Genomic DNA, 21,252 nt, shown 5'->3' with positions numbered 1-21,252 from the left:
TCATAACCATTTTTTTTTTAGATTCCATATATATGTGTTAGCATACGGTATTTGTTTTTCTCTTTCTGACTTACTTCACTCTGTATGACAGTCTCTAGGTCCATCCACCTCACTACAAATAACTCAATTTTGTTTCTTTTTATGGCTGAGTAATATTCCATTGTATATATGTGCCACACCTTCTTTATCCATTTGTCTGTCCATGGACACTTAGGTTGCTTCCATGTCCTGGCTATTGTAAATAGTGCTGCAATGAACATTGTGGTACATGACTCATTTTGAATTATGGTTTTCTCAGGGTACATGCCCAGTAGTGGGATTGCTGGGTCATATGGTAGTTCTATTTTTAGTTTTTTAAGGAACTTCCATACTGTTCTCCATAGTGGCTGTATCAATTTACATTCCCACCAACAGTGCAAGAGGGTTCCGTTTTCTCCACACCCTCTCCAGCAGTTATTGTTTGTAGATTTTTTTTTTAATTTATTTTTGGCTGTGTTGGGTCTTCGTTTCTGTGAGAGGGCTTTCTCTAGTTGCGGTGAGCGGGGGCCACTCTTCATCACAGTGCGCGGGCCTCTCACTGTCGCGGCCTTCTCGTTGCAGAGCACAGGCTCCAGGCACTCAGGCTCAGTAGCTGTGGCGCATGGGCTTAGTTGCTCCGTGGCACGTGGGATCTTCCCAGACCAGGGTTCGAACCCGTGTCCCGTGCATTGGCAGGCAGACTCTCAACCACTGCACCACCAGGGAAGCCCTGTTTGTAGATTTTTTGATGATGGCCATTCTGACTGATGTGAGGTGATACCTCATTGTAGTTTGATCTGCATTTCTCTAATGATAGTGATGTTGAGCATCCTTTCATGTGTTTGTTGGCAATCTGTATATCTTCTTTGGGGAAATGTCTATTTAGATCTTCTGCCCAGTTTTGGATTGGGTTGGTTGTTTTTTTGATATTGAGTTGCTTGAGCTGCTTGTATATTTCGGAGATTAATCCTTTTTCAGTTGCTTCGTTTGCAGATATTTTCTCCCTTTCTGAGGGTTGTCTTTTCATCTTGTTTATGGTCTCCTTTGCTATGCAAAAGCTTTGAAGTTTCATTAGGTCCCATTTGTTTATTTTTGTTTTTATTTCCATTTCTCTAGGAGGTGGCCTAAAAAGGATCTTGCTGTGATTTATGTCGTAGAGGGTTCTGCCTGTGTTTTCCTCTAAGAGTTTTATAGTGTCTGGCCTTACATTTAGGTCTTTAATCCATTTTGAGTTTCTTTTTGTGTATGGTGTTAGGAAGTGTTCTAATTTCATTCTTTTACATGTAGCTGTCCAGTTTTCCCAGCACCACTTATTGAAGAGACTGTCTTTTCTCCATTGTATATTCTTGCCTCCTTTATCAAAGATAAGGTGATCATATGTGTGTGGGTTTATCTCTGGGCTATCCTGTTCCATTGATCTATATTTCTGTTTTTGTGCCAGTACCATACTGTCTTGATTACTGTAGCTTTGTAGTTTAGTCTGAAGTCAGGCAGCCTGATTCCTCCAGCTCCGTTTTTTTTTTTCTCAATATTGCTTTGGCTCTTCAGGGTCTTTTGTGTTTCCATACAAATTGTGAAATTTTTTGTTCTAGTTCTGTGAAAAATGCCATTGGTAGTTTGATAGGGATTGCGTTGAATCTGTAGATTGCTTTGGGTAGTAGAGTCATTTTCACAATGTTGATTCTTCCAGTCCAAGAACATGGTATATCTAATTCAACACCCATTTATGATAAAACCTCTCCAGAAAGTAGGCATAGAGGGAACTTACCTTAACATACTAAAGGCCATATATGACAAACCCACAGCCAACATCGTTCTCAATGGTGGAAAATCTGAAAGCATTTCCTCTAAAATCAGGAACAAGACAAGGATGCCCACTCTCACCACTATTATTCAACATAGTTTTGGAAGTTTTAGCCACAGCAGTCAGAGAAGAAAAAGAAATAAAAGGAATCCAAATCGGAAAAGAAGAAGTAAAGCTGTCACTGTTTGCAGATGACGGGATACCATACACAGAGATTCCTAAAGATGCTACCAGAACACTACTAGAGCTAATCAATGAATTTGGTAAAGTAGCAGGATACAAAATTAATGCACAGAAATCTCTTGCATTCCTATACACTAATGATGAAAAATCAGAAAGAGAAATTAAGGAAACACTCCCATTTACCACTGCAACAAAAAGAATAAAATACCTAGGACTAAACCTACCTAAGGAGACAAAAGACCTGTATGCAGAAAACTGTAAGACACTGATGAAAGCACACGTTTTAGAACAAAGGAAAGGAGCATGGGAGCGTGGCTTTACTTGCCAGGTATATGATATTTATGTGTGGGCAGAGGGTGTTTATGAGGTGCCCCCAGTCCTAAAAAGCCGAGGCAGCAGATGCCTCCTCAGCCCACCCGCAGGGCTGCAACTCACCTCCCACTGAGCCCCTTGACCAACAGTGATTTACTGCAGGCCTGGAAAGGGCCTATTCCTGCCAGGCAGACAAAGGCTCTCCAGGGATGGAGAGAGAAGCTCTCAGAGCTCCCACAAGCTTTTAAGGGAGGGAGTTGACCAAGAAGTTTCCCTGAGGCAGTTGGTAAAATGAAGTATTTGTAGGTCAAACCTTATTTCCTGTTCTCTGATAAAAAGGCTCTTTCTTTCAGGTATAAATACTGAAACTGGTGGAGACAAAGGTTATTGTCTCTATCAGTTCCATCTGCTTAAAAGGAGGCAAATCTGCTTTTCGGGAGCTTCTGAAAACCCCCTAGGACAACAGCGACAAGGCAGTACCTCCACTATAGGGCCTGCCTGGGCACGTAACAGCCCCGTGTCACCATAATCCTCACAGAGGCTGCGGGCACGGCCCCCGCTTACAGAGGCAGGCATGGGGGCTGGTGCAGGGCTAACACAAATTGTAGAGATTGTGGGTGGCAGAGCCGGGGTTTTCAAGGGGCATTACAGCCGTTACAGCTCAGCCTCCACATTTTATTCCTCCCTTTCCCTCCTCTGAAAATTTCCTCAGTGTTGCAGGTAAGAAACTGAGGCACAATATCAATGTCTTTATTGGCTTCTTAGGAACAGGAAATAAATCCCAGTCCCCTTTGCTGTCTTTCCTTTAAGGTCAGAGGAGAAACAGCTCTTTGCTCTCCTGCTGCAGCCTCCCATCCCCACCAAGGGGCCTGCTGGTCACTCCAGTGGCTGGCTTGCCAGTAAAATCCCCAGGAAGCACCGGGGTGGGGTGGAGCTTTGTGGGGATGGGGAGATTCTCCGCTCCCCACTGGAAATCCCAAAGAGGTGGGGTGTGGGAGAAGTTTCCAGAACTGGCGTACAGATCCCTGGGAGGCATCCCAGCTGAGCCCCTCTGAGCTGACAGAGCCAGCGTGGGCCTGATGCTCTAAGAGAGGCGGCAGCTCAGCCCACAGAGCTGGAGTGGTGCTCCTGGGGAGGAGGGGCCAGCGGGCAGGGCACCCAGCTCTGCTCTGGGCCCAAGACCAATTCTGAGGGTTTCATATTCCCTGGAGAGCTCACCTGGGAGCCACCTGCAGCCCAGAGGCTCATGACACCACTACCTGTGGGATTGCTATGCTTTCCACCCCTCAGCCTCTCGCTGGGTGAAGCTGGGCAGATATATCTGAGCTTTGCACTCAGAGAATGCGGGTTCCAGTTGCAGACCTGTGTGTGTCCCTGACCGTGCTCCGCTTGGTATGGACATTTATAGCCCATGCGGGAGTTCACCAGTCCTGTGGTCCCACGCTCTGTTCAGAGAGGTTCCCGGGCACACTTTCCTCCACCTGCTTGGTTTCCCCTGAGCCCAGGGTGCCCTCAGCTCTTGGAGCCCTAGTGGCAAAACTCAGGGTTTCTCTCATACAGCAAAAGCAATCCCAGGGGAGAAACAGGCTTTTGACTCCTGGGGTCAGGGGTGCGTGTGTTCTAAAAGCCAGGGCTCTGAGGTCAGAGGCAAGCAGGGCCAGTTCAGAAGGACCTCACCCTTGGTTTAATGCTCTGCTGTCACTGTCCTGAAATCCTTAGTAATTTTATTTTTCAATTCGTATTTTGCGAGTGAAGTCCAAAGTTCAGGGAATGCACGTAAGCAGAGATGAGTAAATGCAGGAGACCCCAGCAATATGCGTGTCAGCCTCTCCGAGCTGCTTCACGTGCACAAGGCATTCGTGGTGCCCCGTGAACACAGAATTCCAGGGGATCCACGATGCAGGAATCCAGCGAGACCCAACCTGAGCACGAGATAAGCGTGTTATGCCTGTGACACTGAAAACCCCAAGAGGCCACACTTTCCAATCAAATCAGAGCTTGCTTCCAATGCAGAAATAAGGCAATGATGTTCTGAGAAACACGGACAGGAAGTCAACTATATATATCCTTTCTTACTCACGGTACTTCTCTGGATTAGCCGACCACCTGTGCTGAGGATGATCTGGTGATTCCACATACAAGTTAAATGCTCTTATGTGTATTTAAAACTGGTATTGCACAATTTAAAGACCAGTAAAATTAACGCTAATGATTAAAATTTTTAATGACATTAAGTAGCAAATAAAAACAGCAAGACTCTAGAGAGAGACACAGGAAGGAAAGAAAAAGCTTTATGTTTTGGTTCCTTTAATGGTATTTTTTCCCCCTGCTTTTTGAACAGGGTGTCCCTCGTTTTCATCTTGCACAAGGCTTTGCAGTTTGTGCAGCTGCCTCTGCAGGGAGCGCTGGGGTCAGAATCTTGCTCGGCACCGCAGCAACCTCGGGTAACTCTTTACCGGTTGGAGTCGCAGTTTCCCATCTGGACAACGGGGGCAATACTTCACAGTTGTTGAGGATTAAGGTAAGTAATAGGGCAGCTAAACCTTGTTGGCCTCTTAGAACAAGCAAAGCACTGTGCTAAGCGCTTTACTGTTTGATCGCCTTTGTTCCTCACAACAACCCTACTGGTGGGAGTCATTGGCCACTGTGTTGGATTTCTCTGATATTTTTGGCCTGGCAGCCATTCACGCTTTCTTCTGGTACTGCGCCCAGCTCTGTTCTGAGAACAATCTCTGTCCTACTCTATGCAGGTTGGCGGGGCTGTCTCGCATCCTCTCTTAGCCAAAGGGTGGCCATGTGACCCTGCAAGGCCGGTCAGGCTCTGTCGCACAGGATTGGGATTCTTCAGGGGCCTGATTCATCCCCACAGCGGATGCAACCTGGGTTTGGGTCTGCTTCCGGGATCCCTGGAGTAACTCTGGGGCCTGATGTTTCTGAGCCCCCCTTTCTACAGCAGTCCCCCTCCTCTGTGAGCTACCTACAGCCAGCCCCTCAGTCCCCCTTTGTTTAAGTGAACAAGAGGGTGTTTCTGATGCCCACAACAAAAGTCCCCAACTGCTTCTCCTCATGTTTCAGGTGAGGAAACCAGGCCCAGAGAGGTAAAGTAATTTGCTCAATGCCCCACAGCAAGTGAGTAGCAGAGTCAGCATTTGAACTCAGGTAGTCTCAGGAGGCAGAGTCCTTACCCTCTTCTGCCCCTCGTATAAGGTACGTGATACAGTATCACTCAATGTTAGCCCCCTTCTTTTCGATTTCTACCCACCCATGGCACACTTGCTGCTTTTCGTGGCTAGTTGCCTCTCAGCAGGCTCTCTCTACCTCTGGCACCCTCAGACTACAGATCCTCACCCCGTGGGCCCCTAACAGAAGAGGTGGAAAGCGAGTGAGGCAGGATGTTCCAGGCGTGCGCTCAGCATGGGAAGCTGACCCAGCCTCTGGCATGGAAGGCCTTGGCTGAACTGTCTTTGTTAAATGTTAGAGGCTCAGGCCTCTCTTTCGACACCAGGAGCCCTGGAGGGAGGCAGAGCCCCACCACCACTAGCTCACCCCAGGCTGGCCCTGTGGACCCTCGTGCTCCAACAGGAGGTCAGGCCCTGTGTGTCTCAGGAGAGCCAGTCCCGTGACTACCTTGGATGATGAAGGGTACTGTTGTCTGTCCTCCAGGCCTGTCTGGCTGGATGCAAACACCCCATCGCATCCCAGCAGGGCTAGACCAATTTCTGGCCTGACTGGCCTCGCCTTATTCCTGCACGAGGAAGCCTGATGGTTTGTCTATAACACGGAACGAACCTGCATGTCTGCCCTCTGCCCCTCCACACACGCTTCCTTTGTCTCCCTCCGCTCTCCTTGTTTTCATCGATGCAAATGCAGGGCTACATTCGGTCCAGAGACACTGCTGTGTAGGTCCCTTTTTCTCTACTAAGGAAAAACTAATGTTTTAAGGAAAAGTGAGGCTAAAGAGGGTAATGTGATATCAACATACAGGTGGTGAGATGGTCCTGAAATGGTATCATTTTTGTTATTGTTAAATGTCACATGTGTGTTTATTCAAGGAACCCTTTCATTACTTTATCTGGTTCTCCTAAAAATCCCACAGCCAGTGGAGCCAGTGACAGGTTCATTGGGACATGAGGCCACTGAGATGCTGAGAGGAGGACTTTGGAACACAGCAAGATCTAAGGGAAACCCAGCTCTTTGCTGTAGCGCCTGGGCCCCATCTCAGGGTCTACCACTTGGCTCCAGGTGAAGCGTCTGACCAGGCCCCTCCCCATGTGGCTCCAAAAGAACCCATGGGCCATGCGCTTCTTAATTCCCACGTGCTGGCGGCTGTGGCTGAGACCCTTCTGTCTGTAGGACCCTCACGGACACTCTTTTTGGGGCAACTTGAAAGTAACCATTGCATTTGGAAAGCAAACCTTGGGCACAGATTAAGATCTAAATCATGACTTAATTCTTTCCCAGATGTCAGAGAGCAATTACGATAAGGCAGTGTTGGTAAAATGCAGCCCAAGCAACTATTCTAGGTCAGAAGAACGGAGCCAAGTCCATATGCTTGTTTGAGATTTTAAGGCCCCTGGTGTTCTTGGGAAGAACCGTGTGATGAAGAGGCTGGAGGATGAGCTCCAGGAGAGCAGGCCCCTTGCTGGTTTGTTCTTGCTGTCTGCCATAGGGAGAGCAGTGCCTGGTACATAGAGGTGCCCAGTGAATATTTGTGGGGTGAATGAATGACCTCCTCTAGTTCTAAGTGAGGTTAAGAAGCTGTCCAAGTGTTGGAGAAGGGTTCTGAACTGGGAGCTCCTCTGGTCATTCTCTGAGAGCGCGCTGAAGCGGGTGTGCCTCATAGGCAGAGAATCCCAGCCTCAGTCTTGCTGAGGGGAACGCAATTAACTAAACTAATAAGGAGCAGGGCCCGGACTCAAATCCAGGACTGACTGATCGCAGCTGAGTTCTCTTTCTCCCGCTGACCCACACCAATGACCCTGGGAGGCCCGGAGGGCTTCACATGGTGACAGCACTGAACCCTCTTTTACTGCAAGGCTGTGTGTCATGGCACCTGTGTGATCTGAGGTGGCCTCTGTACCAAGCAGAGGAGCAGAAACCATAGGGTCACAGTTCTGGAAAGGAGTGAGGACGAGAGTGTGTGTGTGGGGGGGGGGGGGTATGTATCGTCTGGATTCCCAAGGCAGATGGAAGTGAAATGTCCATTAGTTCGTTAACTCATAAATATACAGCCCACAAGTGCATACAGAGGACTTAAAATTCAGTAAATATGAAAATAGAAATCATGTAATATTCATCTTTCCACTCTCAGTGGCTAATACAATTTCCAGCGCATGGTAGTTTCTTAATATACATTAGTTGGTTGAATTGATTGGGCTTTTCACGTGTCTCTTGTTGATTAGTATTAGGGCTCATAAGAAAGAATAGTCCAATATTGACTATGCAGCAAAATAACGATAATCTTATCACACTTTTAGTTTGCACAGTGCCGTTGGGTACTTTCTCTTATATACCTTGACCTCAAGGGATAGGCAGATATCAATCCCCCACGTTAACAGACAAAAAAATAAAGCTACAGCAGACAAGTTAGATGATTTGGCTGAGGACCTCAGAGCTTCTAACAGTTAAGAGGTGGAACCAGAGCGAGACCCTGGCGTCGTCAGTCCCTCCAGCCCTCACACTTGGCCCCCACTCTCCTCTCTCCATTTGCACTTGGGCAGGCAGACCTCTGTACCCCCCAAACAGGAAAGCTTTGAACAGACCGAAAAGAGGCCTCCTTTTTGCGTCTTCACGGCACGCACCACACCTGCACCCCCAGCTCACCTCTAGAGACATATGGGAGCTACTTTGAAAGACAGCACCAGAAAGACAGGCTTCACACAGAGAAGGATTAGACCCCAGGGACGTGTCATTTCTTCTTCTTTTTTTTTATCAAGAAGCAGTTTGTGGTATAAGCACAGCGTATTCTGCAGTGCTGACAAACCCTGCCTCTCAAAGGCCTTCCTAGCAGAAGGTGGCTCGCAGACCTCAGGGGACATGTAGGTGGGGAGGAAACCTGCAGCTGCTAATCCGCTGTGCTGTGAGAATGTGAACTGGTGACTCTGGAGGGTGGGATGAGCACGGCGCGCTCTCAGCTTATTCCCGGCCCCCCCCACCCCCCACCCCCCGCGCCCTCGCCCCTCCCCGGGCGGCTAACGTTACGGGACACTTTGATTGCCCTCCCTCCTGTGATGGACCGGCCGCCACCGCTCCCAGGTATGTGTGAGCCATGCATTCGGCATTCGGCGTTAAATATCTTTCTAAAATAAGCTCGCTCAGATTTTACGTGCAAAGCAGCTGGGAAGAGCAGGCCGGCCCAGCCGTTCTCCCAGCTCAGAGACTCAAAGCCTTCCTCTCAATGGCGTGAAACCCGTTCCCAGGTGTAAAAGGCCTCCGTCCGTCACACCTCCCCGAGGGAGGGGAGGTTCCTGGCTTGGACACTTCCAACTGACGAGATTGTGTCCGGGTTACTGCCCCTCCCCCCGGCCTCGCTGCCCACCATGGAAAGCACAGGTTCCAAACATTACAAGGTTTTGTAAAATGACCTCATTTTCCTGTGAGTCTGCCAAGTCTTGTGCATGTCAAAGAATTATGGGGCCAAGAATCATTTTAGTCGTTATGATGCACTGTCAAAAAGTGGGAATTTTTGCAAAGAAAAAAGTGAGACGCAGAAGGAAGGTCTAGAGGAGGTATTGATGGAATCAATACTGATACTTCTTTCTGCATTTTACACACCCACACAGAGCCAGACACCATGGCCCTCTCACTCATGTTTCTCCATCCCTTTATGTGTATTTCAGTCACAGCAATTATCCAAGGGCTGCTGCATGGCCCAGCCTTGGCACGCACCATCCCCAGGTCCGGCAGTCTAGGGGCTGGAACCGGGGTTGTGCAGTGGATGACCTCCACAGCCGTTCCAGCGGCCTCAGTTTCATCTCGTTTGTCCTATCACCTGTTATCCTGCCCTGCCCCTGCCCCCCATACCCCAACCTTACCCAGGACTGGGCCACTGAGCGCACAGGCTGTACAGTATGTCTTACTTTGGAGGTCCACAGCGTGCCAAACAGCACCTCTACACAGCAGATCCTTCCCAAGTCTGCCTCTGTATCTGCTGTAACCAAGGCTTTTGCCCGCATGTGTTCTGGGTTTTGCAGGGTCTGACTTAGCAGAGTTTGCAGCAGAAGTGTGGGTGCTGCCTGAAAGAAGGCCAGGTCCTGCTGACTTGAGCCAGAAGTGTTTCTCCCCAACCTACAAATCCTGATTTCCTGTCTCCCCCACCGTGTATTTGTCTGGCTTTCTCCACAAAAAATGCTTCGATGCTTAAGCTCAGTGGAAGAAAATGGATGGTGAGCTCTAAGAACCCTCTGGGAGACCAAGAGCCTAATCTAGAGGCCGCAGAGAGCGCTAGATTCCAGCGCCCTCGCTTTTTATCTCATTGCTCTGGGGAAGGCCCACAGTATAAGTGAGTTGAGAGAGTGTGGAGAGAGGAAATCCGTACACGTGTTGTTACTTACTTTTTAAAGGTGTTATTGACTTTAATATTAAGTTCTGAAATAAATGCATGTATAATTCGGTGCTAAATTGCACGGTTCAAAGAAATTACAAAGGAACCTCTCAGGAGCGGAGGACTGGACTCGAGATGGAAGGTTTCCTTCCTTTACAGTTTGTGCTTGAGATAGGCAATAATATTTAAAGAATCTCCATTTGGACTAGGCCCTAGACTAGACACTTTGAATATATTTTCTTATCCTGTCTTCATCACAACCCTAGAGGACAGGAAATTATCATCTCCACTTTATGGACAACAAAAACTGAGGTTCAGAACGATTCAGAATCTTGCGCAAGAGCACATAGCCAGTAGGTAAGGAAGCAGGAAATCAACCCCAGATGCTCTGGCTTGAGAACCCAAGCTCCTTCCGCCCTGTAGTTCCCAAGTTATCCCCTCCCCAGTGCACCTGAGGAGCAGCACCCAGGCGCGTGGAGAACCACCACCAACCTCAGCGCTGGGTCTGTGGGAGGGCGGGCTGATGATCCGTGGCTCAGAGTAGGGGGCAAGAGACCAATGCGTCTCCCTAGGGAGACAGCCCTGCCCCTAGAGGATCTCAGCAAGCGGCCTCTTCAGGCTAACTGATAGGAAACAGCCATCTGGACTGAAGGAAGAGTGAGGCAGGATTCTCCATGGAGAGAGAGAGAGAACAGGGTGATGGAGGTTGAGAGGCAGGAACACTGCTCCCAGGACCCATACCTGGGAGTCCCCCGGTGAGCCCGTTGTGGTCCTACCCTACCTGGGCCCTGGCCACCTCCCTTCCTTCAGCCTGGGCTCTGGCTGCCCAGGGGCCCAAATGCACTCACCTCCTGTCCAGGGTCTGCCCCCTGCCCCCTCTCCTCCAAGAGACACGGAGCAGGCAGGACCACGACAGGCTACCAGGTCCCGGCCCCACTGGCCACCCCAGACGCTTCCCTGTGCCTTTGGTTTCCCATTGCTCGGAGGTGTTCAGTTTCCCACCCTGTTTCCCTACTGCTGCCCCGGCCCCTGCCCTTTCAAGACATTGATGGCCAAAGCCAGGCCCTTCAGGTGTCCAACGTGATTCGTTCATTTTATTGTCTTCACCATTGCAGTCTTTACAGTATTATTTTCTGTTATTGCTGAGATCCCCCAGTACAGTTAGAAAACAGGTTTTATTACTCTTCAGACGCCTAGTGTCTTCAAGTTGAATGACCCCTTAGAGGTCATCCAGGCCCTTCATTTCCCCGCGGAGGGAACTGAGCCCAGAGGAGGGGGTGGCTTTCCAAGGGCAGCATGTTCAGAACAGTTCAGGACCTGCGATGGGAAACTGTCAGAAATTATAATTTCTATAAAATAAGAAAATTTCCATAAATTACTTAACAGCTCTGTTCCTGTCCCTGACTTCTCTGTGGTGTCGGGTTTCGTGGGGCAATTAAAAGCATTCATCCTTGGCATTGAAGCGCTCGGTTCCCACCAGCTGTACCTCTTTATCCACTATAGGCAGCCCACCAACACTTGCAGGAGCCAGGCGAGAGCAGAAATGAAGGCCGCCCTGCTGTATGGCTCAATATTGAAGAGTTAAATATATATATATATATATTTAACAAACTGTTAAATGCAAGTTCTGTCCTACACCCTGACAAACATACCTTCATAACTACCTAGAAGGCTAGCTTTGATTTAGAATTCCCAGACTCCTTGGACTTCTGCTCTGATACTATGAGAAGACCCAGTCTCCAGCCTCCTCCCCTGTCCATGCCTGCCCCTTCCTTCTCTTCCCACTCTCTCCCCACCGCCAGCTCTGTCCTGCATCACCAGAGGCCTCACGTGCATGCGTGCAAACTAGCTCACACACCCCTGCCAACAGCACCCCCTCTGTCACCCTTGAGGCCTGGGAGTACACACATCAATATCCCAGCACCCCTTCAGGAGTATGGATCCAGGGAAGAGACCTCTGTGGGCCTTGAAAGAAGGCTTAGGACCCTCTGGCGGGGAATTCCTGGGTTGCAGGTACCTGGAGCATCATCTGGGGTGCGGAGGCACACAGGCTCTGGGGAAGTACATCCCCTGCCCCTGGGACTCTTGACCTCTTGGAGAGCAACATGGCGAGAGGAGGGCCAGAGCAAAGCCCTCTGTAGCCCATTGGCCCAAGGGGAAGGGGACTAGCTGTGTGATTTTAGGCAAGCCTTAATTTCCTTGCCCGTAAAAATAGGAATAATATCCCTCAGGGGGAGGATAGTTAGGGAATTTGGGATTTACATGTACACACTGCTATATTTAAAATGGATAAGCAACGAGGACCTACTGTTTAGCACAGGGAACTCTGCTCAATATTATGTAACAACCTAATTGGGAAAAGAATTTGGAAAAGAATAGATACATGCATATGTATAACTGATTCACTTTGCTGTATACCCGAAACTAACATAACATTGCTAATCAACTATACTCCAATATAAACTAAAAAGTTAACAAAAAGAGAATTAAGGAGTATTAATAGGTAAAAATAATTATAATAATAAAGACAATTAATAATAATAAATAGGATTAATAGTACCTACTTTGTAGAGTTGCTTTGGGGATCAAATGAGATAGTTTATGTAAAAGCCTGGCACAGAGTAGGTGCTCAGTAAACATTCATTTTCTTCTCTGCCTCTGACCTTCCTAGCTCTTTCCTAGTCTTCCTTTCTCTCCATCACCCCTCCCCCTCCACATCCCCACCCTCATCCCCTTTCCTTTCTCTCTCAAGCCCAAGTGGGACTGGGCTGGGCACACCTGCCAACAGTGGCCCTGAGAAGGGGTCACTCCTCTCATCCTGGCTTCAGGACAGCTGTGATAGTCCTCTGTGAGTTCTTTCTCCATTTAGAAAATATTCCTGGGGTTTTCTGATTTTAAGGAAAGGGAGACGCTGTGGTTTACAGAGTGGGTGAGAACCCTCACATTACTCTCTGGCTTGCTAATGAGAAGTTTGAAAGAGTCCTTTGGGTCCCAACCAAAAACTCTTGGCTTTTCCTTGGCAGAAATGTGATTTCCTGTGAGATGTCAAAACATGCCATGAGCATACCTCACAGAGGTCTATTTTTCATTCTATCTGGTTTTGAGGTGAATGAAAGACACTTCCTTTGTGCTGCCCTCAGCAGAAATGCACGTCTGTGTAACTTGCTCTCCGCCTGCTGGGGCCTGAGGGTCTGTCGAGGGATTCAAGACACTGTCAAGTGCAGATCCCTTTTCAAAGCTCTCCTTTGCTCTGCAAACCCTTCAAGAAAAACCTCACCATCCCATCTTAGTTTCTTATGACTTAAGCCTGTCTTTACATTGTCGCTGCATAGACGGAGAAGCTGAACCTTAATTCCTAGTAACCAGAGCCTGTGCCAGCGGTCAGACCCTCCATCAGCCACCACCCCAGGGCTCACCTTGAGTCTTCGAGGTCAGGGTCTCTTAGAGAGAGACACTTGTCTTTGGTGTTATTGAAACTGTTCAAATGTTGCTTGTCCCACTGCATCCAGTTATTGAGGAATAAAGTTTAACCTCCAGCCCCTCAAACATGTCTGCTCTTCAGTTTTACATTGTTTAGGATCAGGGCAAGAGATCCAAGATTTCTCTGTCTCTGGAGGGAGTGGCCAGAAAATTAATAAAACACTTAAGTTTCTTTCCTTATATGAAATGTTTTCTACAAGCTGGATTAATGCATGTTTTCCTCCAACTTTTACGCAGTTCTATATTCATCTCGTTTTCCCATCTCGGAATGAACTTGCCTTTGAGCTATAGGTGATAAACGCAATTCACCATCATTCCTACCTTGATTTCATTCATTTGGCAGATAGACAGTTGAGCACCTATTCTGTGTGAGACAATATCAAGTACTGTGACGGATGCAGAGATTTATGAACCATGGTCTCTGCTCAAGTTTTTTAAACCAATCTTGGCTTGGTTATTCTTTCTATTAAGATGTTTTGTGTCTCTCCCATGTGTATCTGAGTCAGTGACGCTTTCTTGGAAGCAGAACCAAGCCTATGCATTTCTTTGTACATTTGGATAAGAAAGTATTTATATAACAGATACTGTGTACCTGCCCCAAGTACCCAGCACCAAGGAGATACAGAAAAGTTCAAGTCGTGAGCTGCTCCCCAGTGATCCAGATGAACAGAGAAGACAATTATTTGGTGATATAAGACAGATGTCCAGATGTAAACAGATGCAAAATTTTATAGTTAGGTGATTTTCAAATGATGAGAGGCAAAATTTAAATTTGACAATTATAGAATTTACTAAAACTTAGCATGTACATACCCGAAGACTCAGCAATTCCAGTCTTAGACATGAACCCAACAGAACTGTGTACACATATTCATCAAGGGCACCTGAAAGAATTTTCATGACAGCAATTCTTTGTAATAGCTCTGTACTAAGAACTACTCAAATGCCCTTGGTATTGGGTAGAGAGAATAAATTGTGGCATAATCAAATAATGGGATATGGTACAGCAATGAGAATGAACAGTCTATCTGAATATGCAAAAATGTGGATGAACCTCACTAGAAAATGCTGAGCTAAAGCAAACAGAAGCAAAAAAAATTATTTTTCCATTTCTAGAAAGTACAAACAGACAAAAGTATTCTGTTGCTTAAATGTCAGAATAGTACATCTGGGGGGGGGGATAGTGACTGGAAAGGAGCAGGAGAGGACTTCTGGAGCTGGAAGTACTCTTTTTCTTGATAAACGTGCTAGTTATGTTGGTGTGATCAGTTTCTGATCCTTTATTTGTTCACTTTTCTGCCTACATATTATACTTCATTAAAAAGTTTCAAAGATTCACCACTTTGAAAATAGCTAGAACTCTGAATCACAAGGCAAGAAGCCCAAGCCTTAGACCTGATTCTGATATTTGAGCATATCCTTGAGCAAATCATTCTCTGTGTGCCTTGGACCCTTCCTCAGTGGAATGGAAGTAAGGCTTTCTTCCTGTGCTCCCAGCTGGATGCTTTATTCCACGTGGAGAAAACCTAGCATACCAAGAGAGCCTGTGAGCTTCTGTATGTTATTTCACTGCGTGTTTAGGAGCCTGCTCTTGGTTAAAATTCACTTCATGGAATCTGGCCTTTTCAATGCAGACTTTGAGTTGGTCTTTGAATCATACCTTCTTTTCACTGTGTTTATTCTCTCCACCTCCTCAGTCTCACAGAACAATTCCTCAGTCTGAATGTCTTACCCTGTGACATTATTTGGCCTCAAAAATGTCAAATGAACTATGGCATCCACTGGGAATATGTAATTTTATTTGGTTATGTTCTGGAACACTCCACACAAGTGCTAAATTTAGAGCCAGTGAGAGGGAATACTGAGAAGGACCTTCTTGCCGCTCTTAAGTTCAGTTCTGAGTCTTAGAAATTGTGGTTTATTTGCAGCTGGCTGTGGCCTCCTCCTACGTCCCCTGGCCTTGCAGCACTGCCTGACCAGGGGCAGGGTGTCCAGCTTCTGCCGTGGTCCCTCCCCAGAAGCCCTGATCTCAGATGCTCCTGACCTGTATCTTCTCCGCTAACAGTCCCAACAGAAAGCACATGGTAAACTCCTTAACTTACCACGCCCCCCTTTGAGTGAAGGTATACCGCTTCATATACGTATGAGAACTTTACAACACAATGGCTCCATTTCTCCACTCCTGGCCTTTCCGCTACTGTCACACATTTTACTTCTACATATTTCATAAATTCCACACTACATTGTTTTATTTTATTTTATTTATTTATTTATTTATTTATTTATTTTGCGGTACGCGGCCCTCTCACTGTTGTGTCCTCTCCCGTTGCGGAGCACAGGCTCCGAACGCGCAGGCTCAGTGGCCATGGCTCACGGGCCCAGCCGCTCCGCGGCATGTGGGATCTTCCCGGACTGGGGTACGAACCCATGTCCCCTGCATCGGCAGGCAGACTCTCAACCACTGCGCCACCGGGGAAGCCCTATTGTTTTATTTTTTATTGAGGTACAATTAGTATATGGCATTATATAAGTTTCAGGTGTGCAACATTATAATTTGACATCTGTATGCTCTACAAAGTGATGAGCACCAAAGGTCTAGTTCCCATCCATCACCATACAGTTGACTCCCTTCACCCATTTCACCCACCCCTCAACCCCCTTCCCCTCTGGTAACCACCAATCTGTTCTCTGTGTCTATGAGTTAGTTTTTATTTTGTCTTGCTTGTTCATTTGTCTTGTATTTTTTTAGATTCCACATATGAATGAAATCATACACTGTTAATATTTTTGCCCCAAACAGTCAAATGTCACTTAAGGAGAAGTAAATAATTTTTAAAATTATACTCATTAGCCATGAGGTTAACATCTCTGGCGTTGTTCATTCCTTTGCTGAGATCTGTATTTCCATCTTGTGTCATTTTCCTTTTGCCCAGAGAACTTTCTCTAACATTGTTTATACTGCAGTTCTGCTGTTGATGGATTCTTTCAGCTTTGTATGTCTGAAAGGTTTTTATTTCACCTTTGGTTTTGGAAAATAGTTTTGCTAGGTATAGAATTCTAGGTTGACAGGGGTTTTTTTTTTTTTTTTTTTAGCTTCAATCCTTAAAAGATGCTGCTCCACTCTTCTCGCATTGTTTCCAAAGAAAAATAACTGCTGACCTTCTTATCTTTGTTCCTCCATACATAACTCATCTTCTTTCTCTGGTTGCTTTTAGAGTTTCTCTTTATCATTGGTTTTGAGCAATTTAACTGGGCAATGCCTTGGTGCAGCTTTATGCATGTTTCCTGTGCTTGGAGTTTGTTGCACTTCTTGGACGTATGAGTTTATAGTTTTCATCAAATTTGGAACATTTCAAATGTTCAAATGTTCAAATTTGAAACATCAAATTTGGAACATTTCAAATAACTTTTTCAGTTTCCCAGCTTTCTCCCATTCTCCCTCAGTGACTCCTCTTTCACGTATATTGGGCTGTTTGAAGTTGTCTTGTGGCTCACTGATGCTCTGTTCATTTATTTCCCACTATTTTTTCTGTCTTCTTTCTATCGGATAGTTTTGGATCGTTTCTATTGTGAAATCTTCAAGTTCATTATTCTTCCTTCTGTGACATCTAATCTTTCATTAATCCAATCTCAGACATAGTTTTCATCTCTAGAAGTTTGATTTGAGTCTTTTCTATATCTTTCATATTACCTTTTAACATGTTCAGTCTTTTCTTTAGCTTCTTGAATATATAGAATAGTTATAATAATTGTTTCAATATCCTTCTTGGCTAACTTTAGCATCTGTGTCAGTTCTGGGTCAGTTTTTTATTAAGTGTTGTTGTTGTTGTTTTTAATTTATTTTATTTATTTATTTATTTTTGGCTGTATTGGGTCTTCATTGCTGCATGCAGGCAGGCTTTCTCTAGCTGCAGCAAGTGGGGGCCACTCTTGGTTGCGATGCACAGACCTCTCACCATGGTGGCCTCTCGTGTTGCAGAGCACGGGCTCTAGGCTCGTGGGCTTCAGTAGTTGTAGCATGCGGGCTCAGTGGTTGTGGCGCACGGGCCCAGCCGCTCCACGGCATGTGGGATCTTCCTGGACCAGGGCTCAAACCCACGTCTCCTGCATTGGCAGGTGGATTCTTAACCACTGCGCCACCAGTGAAGACCCATAAGTGTTTTTGTCCTCACTTTATTTTTATTGAAGTATAGTTTCTGGGCAATATTATATAAGTTACAGGTGTACAATATAGTGATTCACAGTTTTTAAAGAATGGCTCAGTTTGGGTTGATTGATTTATTGCCTCAGTGTGGGTCTTATTTTCCCACTTCTTTGCATGCCTGACAATTTTTTTTTTTTTTTGATGTCAGACATTTTTGGGCACTGGATATTTTTGGATTCCTATAAACATTCTTGAGCTTTGTTCTGGGACATGGTTCAGTAATTATACTTGGAAACAGCTTTTGGGTTTTGCTTTTATGATTTGTTAGGTGGATCTAGAGGACTCCACCTAGGGTTAATTATTCCCTACCACTGAGGCAAAACCTTCCTGTGTATTCTACCATTGCCCTGTGAGTTATGAGTTTTTCCATCTGGCTTGTGGGAACAAGCACTATTTTCAGTTCTGTGTGACCTCTGAGAATTGTTCCTTCTAATCCTTTAGGGTGGTTCTTTTTCCAACCTTGGGTAGATTTTTCATCTGAATGTGCTTTTCGGTACTTGGTTGACTGCTCTGTAGATCTCTGGAGTTTTCTCTCTGTGCAGCTTTCACCTCTCTGGTACTCTGCCCTGTGAAACCTAGTCACCTTGGCCTCACCAAACTCCCAGCTCCATCTCCTCAACTCGGGGAGAGCACCGAGCCTCCACGTGGGTCCCCTCTCCCTGTGCTGGAGCCTAGAAACTCTCTCTGCCATAAGCTGGGGTAATTGTAGGCTCCCCTCATTGGTTTCCCAGCTCTCAGAGATCCCTGACCTTCCTTGCTTGTTGTCCAATGTCTTGAAAACCATTGTTTCATGTATTTTATCCAGTTTTTAGTTATTTTAAGTTGGTGAGTAAATTCAGTTCCTACTACTCCACCTTGGCTAGGACGGAAAGCATACGTAAACCCAGTTTACTGAAAGATGTTTATGACATCAAACACTTTTCCCATCATCTTATAGTGTTTGCAAGGCTAGTATCTTTTTAACTTTTTGTTTTGAAATAATTTAAAAGTTACAAAATAGTTTCAAATATGAAGAATTCTAGTACATAACTTTACCCAGCTTCCCCTAATGTTACTATTTGTATTGGTATTTTTTTAAGTGAATTGTTTTTAAAAAGTAATGAATGCTAATGGTAAAAAAAAATTATATATAAGGAACATATATTTAAAATGTTATATTTTATATTTGAGAATATAAATAACAATAATCATATGTCATGAATATTCTTTCCATGTTGTATGTATTGGGGAAGGGGAACACTCTTCTTTTTGTATTTCTACCACAGCAAATAGAAGAGGGAACCTCCCTCCACTCTCCTCTCCCCAGAGAGTGTTGGAAGGAACACATCCTTCTGTTTTCTCTCTCCACACTCACCCACTCTTCTCAAGTGGGCAGAAGTGACTATTCTGGTGAGGCTCAACATTGGGCCCTATTTTGCTAGTGGGCAGAGTCAAAGCGTTAAAGGCCAGCTCCTGAGGGTGGGCTCACTTGACCTCTCCTTAGCTTCCTGTCTCCATTTGGTAAACTCATCCAGGGCAAAGCCCAGTGCCTCCCTCTTTTATGCTCTTTTTTTTTCCTGCAGTAACTATGCATGTGAGACAGGCCTGTAGTCCATGATGCCAGCTGGGGAGCTGGACTCGGAGATAATTGTGTGGGTCCAGCTGTTCCTACAGACAAGTCCTTAGGTCTCTAACCAGGGGAAGAAGGAGGCTCTACTTTGGCATCAACTCTAAGTCCTGTTCTCCCAGATGCTGATACAAGAGAGCCTTGGGGGTTATTGGTGCTTCCCTGGTTAGAAATGAAGCTATTATTTTGATACCCATTTGCCTAGTGATTTTTCTATTGGCCAGAATCCTAAGGAAAGAGGGGGAAATGGTAAGATTTGTGTACCCAACCTCACACCCAAACCCCCAGAAATTTACTTTACAGCATAATTTTTAACAACAATGTAGAACTACTTTGTATAGTTATATTCATGATGAATTCGTTCAGTTCCCTGCTGTTGTACATTTAGCTTGTTTTCAGTTTCTCACTATTATAAAAATGTTGTGATTATAATAATTTTATACATTAATGTTTTCATAGTAGCCTATTTTTTTTTTAATTCTTGTCATGTGGATAAGCTTCTGCCGGCTGAATAATGGTGCCTACATCTAATCTTGAAATCTCACAGATAGGTTTTCCTTAGGTCTGGATAAATAATCCAAAGATGCTACTAAATTGTGTTTTTGTAGTAAGATCATTTAAAATATCAAAATAGCAGAGAATAAACAATTAAAATTAATTTTTACTATATAAACATATGCCACTTTAAATAAGACTTAAACGTATAGAATTGATGGCAAATAAAAAAATACAAACTCTTTAGTTCAGTGTGGTAAGTTTCATGTTAACCTTTGATTCTTCTCATTTACTACAGTATTTAATATAAGTTGTTCCTCAAATCTAAGCAGAGATGAAGCTTCTGATTTACCTTTAATTAGTATAAAAAAACTCCTCGAGATGTTCCTATTTTTAATGTGTGAAAATTGAGGGTTTTAGGGAAGGTTGACAACCTATTTCATTTCTCTGTAATGGATTTGCCTCCCTATCTGTCTCCCTAGGACTTGTCTAAGATGGGCTACACTTGTCTTTACAGATTCCGGGCCTTTGTCTTTCCTCTCCTTGGAGCAATCAGTGGTGAGGCCTTTTCCCATCCCCAGGGCCCAGCACGGCACCTGACACAGAGCAGGCTCTTGTAAATGCTTGCCCAGGTTCTTACAGTGAACACTGCCCCCAGCCACGGGCTGACACCTGGACAATGTGCTCTCCCAGCAAAGACTGTACTCCATTAACTAGATCCTGAGCATTACCTGGCTTTGTTCCCATAAGAAGCGTGGTCTTGAGTTCTAAGGCCACTCTGTAGGCACAGTGAGAAAATGTCTTTCTAAGGTCATTTTTTTTGACCAAGAGAGAGCCCCAAGGCACTATTTCAGAGGAGGGCTCTTGGAAACACCCCCCCAAGTTGACTATTTTGAGGCACTGGAAACTATAGATTCCCATGACGGGGGCTATTATTCCTTTAGAGCTGAATTGTTTAAAGAAGCTGGGTAGGGCACAAAGGGTCATTCAGAGGGTCATTCCATTCTGTCCACCCCTGAGCCAAGAGTCACTGCTAGTCTGGCCTGTGTGTGCAACAAGGGAAGTAGCCCCAGAGCTAACCTCGCCACCAGGGCCAGGAGTCCACAGTCACACCACAGCGACGTGGGAAAGGACACAGAAAGGTCAGTAATGCAGAGACAGGGTAAAAAGAAGTCATAGAGGCTAAGGACCTAGAATGCTGGAGGCCCTCAAGAAAGGGAGTTGTTTTCGTTGCTAAGATTATAAGAAAGAGCAACCTTCCTGGGCTAACTGATCTCTCTCCACCTCCTCCACTGTCGTCTCTTCCTCTGCCTTCCCTTAAGTGTTCCTTCTTGCTTTTAGCGTTCTCTCTGGGTGATCCATTTGACATTTCTACAAAGACCCCAGTGTGCCTAATGTTGAATCCATCTCAGGTCTGCCTCTCAGCCTGTAACCTCTATGCCCTGGACTCATCCTCACCAGATTCATGGTCTGGTCTGATCTGGCTCTCCTTCTCCATCACGCAAGTGACTAGGTTTTGTCAGTCTATCACCAACGTGCTTCTCAGACTGGCTCTTCTCTTCATCCCACTGTCCCTCCCTTGGTGCAGACTCATCCTGTCTCCCTGG

At 45.8% G+C, this 21,252-nt stretch overlaps 1 long non-coding RNA gene across 2 annotated transcripts in view; it reads left to right on the top strand.

Moving 5' to 3' along the window:
* Positions 1 to 21,252, top strand: part of LOC115864872 (uncharacterized) — a 115,892-nt gene that overhangs the window by 12,718 nt on the left and 81,922 nt on the right. For both annotated transcript variants that reach the window (XR_009562763.1, XR_009562762.1), the window contains exon 4: positions 4,659 to 4,838. This is a non-coding gene — a long non-coding RNA (uncharacterized lncRNA). The remainder of the gene's footprint in view (positions 1 to 4,658; positions 4,839 to 21,252) is intronic.

This window comes from Globicephala melas, chromosome 2 (assembly GCF_963455315.2).
Source record: "Globicephala melas chromosome 2, mGloMel1.2, whole genome shotgun sequence".
In the NCBI taxonomy this organism is placed as follows: domain Eukaryota; kingdom Metazoa; phylum Chordata; class Mammalia; order Artiodactyla; family Delphinidae; genus Globicephala; species Globicephala melas.
This window is presented reverse-complemented; position numbering and strand designations above follow the sequence as displayed.